General features: G+C 45.0%; 1 protein-coding gene across 1 annotated transcript in view; it reads left to right on the top strand.

The window, feature by feature from the left end:
- Nucleotides 1-4087: 4087 nt before the first annotated feature.
- Nucleotides 4088-8414, top strand: part of LOC107109482 (RING finger protein 145) — a gene marked incomplete at its 3' end in the record, with an annotated part of 65527 nt that continues 61200 nt past the window's right edge. Inside the window, exon 1 of the mRNA XM_015410120.1 lies at nt 4088-4396. The remainder of the gene's footprint in view (nt 4397-8414) is intronic.

Below are 8414 nucleotides of genomic sequence, written 5' to 3'. Positions count from 1 at the left end.
TGTGGAATGTTCTAGAGAAGTGCCACCACCATTTGGCTTTTATATATAAGGGAGATTCTTAGTGTGGCCAAAAACATGTAAACTTAAATCTGGAGTTTGGGGCCATGAACAGGCAAGACTGATCATCCTATGAACCTGAAAAATACCCTAGGTTTGCAGGAAAGTCTGAAATCTTACACACACACACACACACATAAAATCCCCAAGGATTACCAGCACAAGGCTGACAAACAGCAGGAGACTAACTGTTGGCGGCAGCCTTGCTGGTAACACGCTGATGTCACTTCTGGCATGACCAGAAATGCATCATTGCATTGTTGGTATTGTTCTACCATTTGGTCCATACTCTGTGGTTTCACCACAAAGTTTTGACGGAATGCCAGAGTGTTTCCAGAGATAATACCTTATAATAATAATACCTTTCGATTTATTGATCGCTCAATCCTGCAGAGCTGCTGGCTCTGAGCGATTTACAGTTACACAGGTTTTTACAAGGGACTAACAATGATAGGGGTAAGGGAGGACAACATATAATTCTTTAAATTGCACACGTTTGCAGCCGACGGGGATTTTGTTCAGCTGTAGGCTTCAGTCGTGTCCCGGGCGGCATTCATTTTCGGCTTGGCTTAATGACGTTAGTTCTTCTTGGGCCGCTTTGAGTCGTAGCGCCACACTGCCACCACCTGGCCGGATTGGCCCATTACAGGCTTCTTGGTGCCGAAGAGGTCTTTTTTCCAGGCTTCTGAGCTTACGAGCTGGACATTCCATTCACCGGCTAACACCTCCCCTACGGGGGTTTAGTGTGCCCACCCTCGCTAAGGAGTGGTACCCATTTTATCTACTCGCCGAAGCTTTCGAACCGCTGGGTGGACGGCAAGTTGGGGACAAAGCTGGTAGCTCACACCAGCGCGGGCTAGAACTGACAGCAACTCTGTTCAGTTCAGATGTTAACCAGAGGATAAATCCTCTGTGCCACCGCTCCCCTGTGCCCTGATGTTAATTCTAGTCATATCAGAAGTGACATCAATGTGTCAGGATGGTGGCACCTCTGTTTTGTCATTAGCAGACTGTTGAATTATCATATTCACCTTGCCTTTATTGAATCTCCAAGCTCCTGAAATCACATACTTAGGCTGCTTCTACTTTTAAAAAATTTACCCCTATCATAGGTAGGCCTGTAATAGGCCAAAATTAGGATTCTCCAGAATAATCAAGACTACCCTTATTTGGGGTCTGGATTAACATCACCTGTTATTTTAGAAACATTTGCTATTGTGTCACTGGTACTACAATAACTGTGCTTGACTATGGTAACAGGGTTCCCCCCACTTTTAATCTCTATTTTCCTGGTAAAAACTGATATTTACCACTGTGCCATTTAAAACAAGTTTTCCCGCAGAAAATTAGAGATGGTGGTTAATCTCAGCAGGGAGATTTGCAGTTGCGTCTTCAGATAGATCCAAATAAACATTTTGAGCATATGATACACTCAAACACATGCCCTATAATCAAACCAGATGACCCCAGTAACTATTTAGACTGCAACTGTAAGCAAACAGGAAAGAACTTATTTCCAAGTAAATGGGCCGATTTCACATGTGTACTTTACCTTGGCTATGTCAGATTCTCTGGTTTATATAGCTGGGAGTCTTTAGCAAAGTTAGCAGAGTGCACAAGGCTTACCACATAGCAAAGCATCTCCAGTCTGTGTTTGAGTCCAGTGGCACCTTTAAGACCAACAAAGTTTTATTCAAGGTATAAGCATTCGTGGGCAAACTTCTTCAGATACAGTGAAACAGAATTTCCTCAATTATATATTTACTCAGACATTACACACTTACTAACCTTGTTCTGCTACTTCAACACGGCTACCCACCTGGATCCAGTCTCTGTGTGCGTGTGCTGATAAGAGAACAAAGCCTTTTTATATCTTTGCAAACTACTATGAGTTTCTTTATTGCTAGAACTCCATTCTAAACAGGAAAGAGTAGAGACAGGATAATAGCCTAATCTAACTAACTGGGATGGATGCAGATGCAGGATGCATGTCCTGCATCCGTGATGCCAAGGTGGAGAGATCTGGCAAAGTGTGTGCGTTTGAGAGAAGGTGTCAGAACAGAAGAAATGAAGTCTTTCCCTAAGAATAGCAATATACTTCAAAGGGATAGTGTCAGAGAGAGAAAGTAAGAATGGTCAGTGGGTCCTGAGCCCATGTCTGACTCTATTGTAGCCCTCTCTAAACACTGAGGTTAAGAGACAGTGTACAGTCCTTGACTTCCAACACGATATACAATCATATTCCATCATGTTACAAAGTTTCTAATTTTTCATTACTCAACTCTTTTTTTCCATGTCGGGTCAAAGTCAGGGTTTTGTTGGGCTTTCTTCAGAGTGCTTATAGGGCAATTTTGTTTTCAAGCTGATTGAAAGTCAGCTGACTTCCATGTACGATACACTTGAATTGTTATTTTTCACAGTGATGATCTACGCCTCCTTTGAACATCCTCCTCAGGATCCATTAGTGCATTAATGTATAACTAAGCGCTATACATGCGATAATGCATTAATCTGTTATTTTAAAGGCAACCATTCACCCCTGGACAATTTTTATTATTCTGAGTTTGGATTATTTTGATTTCCCCCCTGTAACCTCTGAGTCCACCCTTCAAGTCATCCCTTCACTTGCATTGTACCACTGCCATCAATGTTTGCTAATGTTCACTATCATGATATGTTCAAAAAGTTCCTACTTTCCTGCCAGTTTGCTAATTTCTTCAGCAGCGCACACAATGTTATGTGTCATGACATTTTCCTTGACATTTTCTTGCCTTTGATTTTAGTAATCCCATTCATCGTGGACTACCTTTATTGTCCCTTTCGCCCAGGGTGAGATTTAAAGCAGGGAGTAGTACAGAAAACAGGATGAGGTGTGGAGTGCTCAGTTCCAAGCCAATTCCAAAACTTGGAGGTTGATCACCCAGAAGATCAGGAGTAAAGTCAGTATGCGGAACAGGCCAGGTATAGGACCAGGCTGCCTGCTGTACTGAAATGAACAAAGCTAAATTGATCATCATTCTCACATCGTCTTCATGGAGAGGGAAAGGATGGTTCTCTTGTCCCAACTGGGCTATTGCAGGCCGTTACTGCAGAGCTCTGGTCTGTGGTTTCAACAGCCAGCTGATTATGAGCAGAAACATCGTGGAACATCTGGGCAGTGGAAATTCGCTCTGACAATATACCATCTAGGTTAATTTTTAACTGCTGCCAGCACTTTGTATTTATATTGTTTTTATTCGCGTGGTTAAATATTGTGTAATTTTAATGTATTTATGTTTTTATGGAAGCCGCCCTGAGCCCGCTTTGCGGGGAGGGCGAGGTATAAATGTGATAATAAATAAATAAAATAAAAACTAGTGTTCATAGCAATGGTATTTTCCTCTCCTGTCTAGAATACCATTGCTATGAGCACTTACTTGACACAGAACACAGTGGGATAATAAATATTGCACAGGGTAGGACTAGCAGTCTGCAATCCTATTCAATTTCTTGGGAGTAAACCTCACTAGCCCTAATTTGGATAGCCCATGCTAGCCTGCGGTTAGTACTTGGATGGGAGACCACCAAGGAAGTCCGGGGTTGCTGTGAAGAGGCAGGCTTTCGGGAGTCGGAGCTCAGTTCACCAGATGCACGAGCTGTACATCCATTAGCACACCGGCGGAGTGAGCTCTGACTCACCGAAGGTTATGCTGGAATTACTTCAATTAATCTCTAAAACGCCCTTGGACTCGCCTGTTTCATTTTGTTGCTACAGATTAACACGGCTACCCGACTGGAATAATCGTCATGTCTGGCAGGCTATGAACTTTCTCTGAATTATATCTCTCAGAGCCTGGGGGTAGACTTCGGCTGCCTGGGATCTGAGCCCGGGCCGGGCGCACGCACCGTTGGGTGCAGTAAAAAGAGCTGCACGCGCCGAATCCCCCCGGGGGGGGCGAGCCACAATCCCTCCTTCGCCGTCCACCGCGCGGCCAGTTACTTTGTCTCGGCGGAGCCGTGCGCATGCGCTGTTGCTGACAGGGGAGGGGGAGCGACGGCGCGGCGGCGGCGGCGGCTTGCTGGCAGGAGGCGCAAAGCGCGGCGAGGCCATCCATGGCCGCCCGTTAATGGGGCTGGGAAGCTCGTGCGGGGTCGGCGCTCGGAGGCGTGGCGGGACGAAGACGACGATGCTGCCTGGGGAGGCCGACCGGTTGCTGCTAAGCCAGCGCAGGCCAGACACGGAGCCGCGGCAGCTGCTGTAGGCGCCGCCAGGAGGGGGAAGAAGGGGACAAGCAAGCAAGAGAAGCAGCCAGCAGCCTCCACCCCCCGGCTGGGGCCGAGACGCGTCGCATCTGGCCAGGTGATCCCCCGTTCAGCCTTTTACAGCTTCTCCTCTGCATCCCAAGAAGCTTCCCAACGGCCTTTCCGCCGCACCCCCGCCCCCCCCCCCTTGTGCTCCTTTCTGTGGTTTCTTTGCCTCCTCCTTCTCCCGCCAGTGAGAGCCTCCTCCCATCCTTGGGGCCTTTCCAATATGTGCCCCGCCTTAAACGAATCCCCGGGTCCTTCGGAGCCCCCCAAGTGGCGCACTGCCCCCCCCCCCTGTCTTTCTGAAGCTCTGCAGTCCCGCCTCCAGAAAGGGCCCTTCGGAATCCCCTCCCCTCTCAGCATCCTTGCCCATCCAAACTCCGTGCCGAACTGCTAAAATGGGAGCTTTCTGCCCACATACCCTGAAGAGATCCCAGTCCTCGGGCACGGGCCGCCCTCAGATTCCTCCCATCCCTGAGCCTTTTTCTATTGCACCCACTCCCCCCCCCCATTTTTTTTTTTTAAATAAATACAGATAAGCGGAGAGAAAAGCTCCCCTCCGCCTTTTCCTGCTGTGCGCTGCTTCCAAGGCGGTGGCGGCGGCTGCTTCTGGCTAGAGGCGAGCTGTTCAGGGGTTACTAGAGTTCAAACGCCGCTGAGCTCACCGGGGGCCGAGGAAGCTGAGAAGGGGGCTTTTCCGCAGCAGCTGAATTGAAGCTGCAGTCAGCAACGTGCAGAAGGGAGGGGGGATCCCTGGGAGTCTGTGGTGGAAATAATCTAATTTCTAAAGAGGACCTTGTGACAGAAGCTGGAATGAAATCCCAGGGGTGAGACCGAGGTTCACTAGCAGGGGTAGTGCTTGGGGTACCCTGAGTTTTCAGAAAGCAAGATGATAGTGTAAAGAGCCTTCAGGAAACGAAGTCCTGTCAAAATTAACGAGGTGCCCACATAATGCGTATTGCATTGTAGTAGTATTCCGTTCTCATCAATCATTACAAGCGTTTTCCCGTGAGAAATTATCTACTGCAAAACTTTTCTGTCCCATGTGTGAAATCCAGTGTCCCATTTGAAATGAGAAATGAGGGGACCATGTTGTATTTAAATCCAGATCTTATATAAGAACCGTTCCTCTTTTCTCAGTCTGAGCAGGGCACTCTACCTGTGTCACTTTCACAGACATATCTGATTTTTTAAAGGTTCTTTTCCCTCAAATCTTCTAATGCTGATTTTTTGTTTGTTTACTCTTTCTTATTGGGACCATCAATTTGGGCATACACTAACAGAAGGGTATTTATGGGAAAGCTGCCTCCGTGTCAGGTATTACTTTGTCATCTGGCAAACAGAGGGAAAGTATGTGGGTTACAGAGATACGTTAACTTGGGTTGTGGAACAACGTGACTTTAAAGATGATTTGACATACTCCTGCATGTTAAAAAAATATCTGCAGTTGATGTATAAACCTTTTGGTTATGCTGAGATGCAGATTTTTGTTCTGAATAGTGTACATTAAATTGTTTCTAGACTTTTTTTTAGCAGTGGAGTGCTGTTTAATGTTTGTTAGAACTAGGTTTAACATTGAAATAGCTGCTATTAGGTGTTGGAGAAGCACATGCTGGACCTATACTGCAGATTTTATGTTAAAGCTTAGTTTCTTGTACAGGGGAGTATGGTGCTTTGGTTCTACAGTTTCTTGGGTGTAAGTCCTGTTTAGCTTATTAGTACTAGCTTGCAATGCTTAGAAATGACAATCTTCTTTAGATATGAATTTAAACAAATACAATACAGCACAACCAGTTCATCAAACATGGGTCCAGAGAGCAGGAATTCCAGCAGGCTTCCAACTATTGCTTTTACCACCTATATACTGTTAGGGAAATTAGTATCAAAGTAATGGGAAAGCAGGATAGCCCACTTTTGTTTTCTAGCAAGATTCCTGAGCTTTTAACAACTGCATGGTAAACAGTCATCAAGCAGCTGAAACTTTCCCTGGAAAAGGTATCCCTTGCTGAATTTCTGCTTGTCAAGCAGAAAACTGTTAAAACCGCAGGCGCTTTGCATGTGGAAAAGTTTTCAACCCTGTTTCCATACAATGTGTATTGTGAAACCTCGGTGATGGTGGAAAGTGCTGTAGCTGACTTATAGCAACCTTGTAGGGCTTTCAAAGCAAGAGGCATTCAGAGGTGGCTTGCCATTGCCTGCCTCTGCATTCCTTGTGGTCTCTCTTAGCTTCTGAGAGCTGACAACATTGGGCTAGCCCGAGGCTGTTACCCATAGATAAAAGCCAGACAATGTGGGAAGCAAGATTTAATTTATGAGTCCTGTATTAGCATTGCTACACCATATATTTCTGAAATCAGTGTTGTTTTGTTGAAGCAGAAGTGAGAGAGTCTGCAGTATGGTTTTCTAACTTTTTCCTGACATGGTTTTAACATGAGTGTAGGGACGGAAGTGGGCCACGTCAGTCAAGGCTGCTTGAGTAAACGGTGAGGGGCAGTCCCCTTGCAGGTTATGAAAATAGTTTATTTCTGTTTCTGTCAACCTCTTATGTCTCTAGGGAAGAACTGCAGATAAACTCAATAAAACAGAAGAATTTGCATGTGCTGCAAAAAAGTATATCGTTTTTCTTGTGTTTTCTTACTTAAAAAAAAATCCTGTGCTCAACACAATGTTTTGCTGCTTTTTTAGGTAATCCGTTGATTGTTCAAAGCTTTAGAACACTGATTGATAATTTTATATTCCGGCTGTGCTTTTCAGACCGTGCATTGCTTCCACTCTTAAGTTCTAGATGTACACATTGACATCTAAATATAACATGAGAGTGGCCCCAAGAGTTTCAGTCTTGAAGCTTTCTTTCTCTCACTGGGGGAAAGTGTCAAGTAGCATCCTGGGAGACCTGAAGCCTGTCATTTACTTGACAGCCATGGTTAAAATCAGTCACTGTGGGATGTTTCACATTGTCAGAATACTTCAGTACCTGACCTGGAAGTAGTTCTTGTAGATTGCTGCCCTGCATGTGAACTTCAGGGCTATATTTCATTACCTAGTACTATAGCTGGCTCTAGTGCAGTGTACACTTTGCAGCAATGGTGTAGTAATGTTTTTTTATATAGCAGGATGCTACTTAATATTTTTTCCTTTAAGGTGAGTTCTCAATCCATGCCTAATATGGATGCCCCATGAAATCACTGACCTAGTTTCCCCCCCCCAAAAAAAAAAATGCTAGTGTGGGTTTGGTGTTCCCAAGCAATATTGGCATTACTGTTGTGTTTATTTCAGAGTCACTATGAGATAGGAGACTATTTGGCAAGTCTGCTTATAATTAAAAATAAAATTTAAGGGCTTGTTTAAGTGTTGATAGCTAAATATGCTCAGTGGGGTCAACCAGGTCCTGTAGCATGCTTTTGGGGGATCTGGGGAGGAGTGAGGGGCAGTTTGCTCCCATCCCATGCTTAAAAAAAAAGACTGCTATAGGTAGCCAGCCCATAGAATTCTTAAGCTGATGATGGAATTCTGGTAATTAAAGAGCCAAGTTTCTGAAGTCTAGAACAGTAATGTGGCTATGTATATCTAGAACCACTTAAAATCAGTTATGTAGAGAAACTGCTGGGATTGGGGGCAGAAGAGGAACAATCAATGTTTCTTGCCTTTAACACATGGGCAGTTTCCCTTTGGGCTGCATTTCAGGCAGTGGGGAGCCTCATTGCTCCCCCCCCACCCCAAAATGGCTATTTGGCTTCTAAAGCCCAGAAATTAACTAACCAGAACTAGGTTGCAGAAGGGCCCTCCTTCAGAGCTTCAGACAGTAGAGACCCAGTCTCTTGTTTCTGAAGCAGGAAAAGGCAAAGTGAACCTTTAAATCTGGAAACTCTGAAAATTGGTTCCAAAATAATCTGGGGTTGGCAAGTAATTATGGAGAAAACCTGCCCTCCAGCCTCATACTACTAGGAAAACAGCATAGCTCTTTCAACCATAAAACTCAAATTGTCCTGCAAGTGAGAATCAACATGTTATGGCATGTTTTTAACTTGCCTCCCATATAGTCAATTCATATACCCTGTACCATATTTTCCCTA

This window comes from Gekko japonicus, unplaced genomic scaffold (assembly GCF_001447785.1).
Source record: "Gekko japonicus isolate JY-2015 unplaced genomic scaffold, Gekko_japonicus_V1.1 scaffold510, whole genome shotgun sequence".
In the NCBI taxonomy this organism is placed as follows: domain Eukaryota; kingdom Metazoa; phylum Chordata; class Lepidosauria; order Squamata; family Gekkonidae; genus Gekko; species Gekko japonicus.
Note: the sequence above shows the minus strand (reverse complement) of the source record. Positions and strands in the feature narration are given on the sequence as shown.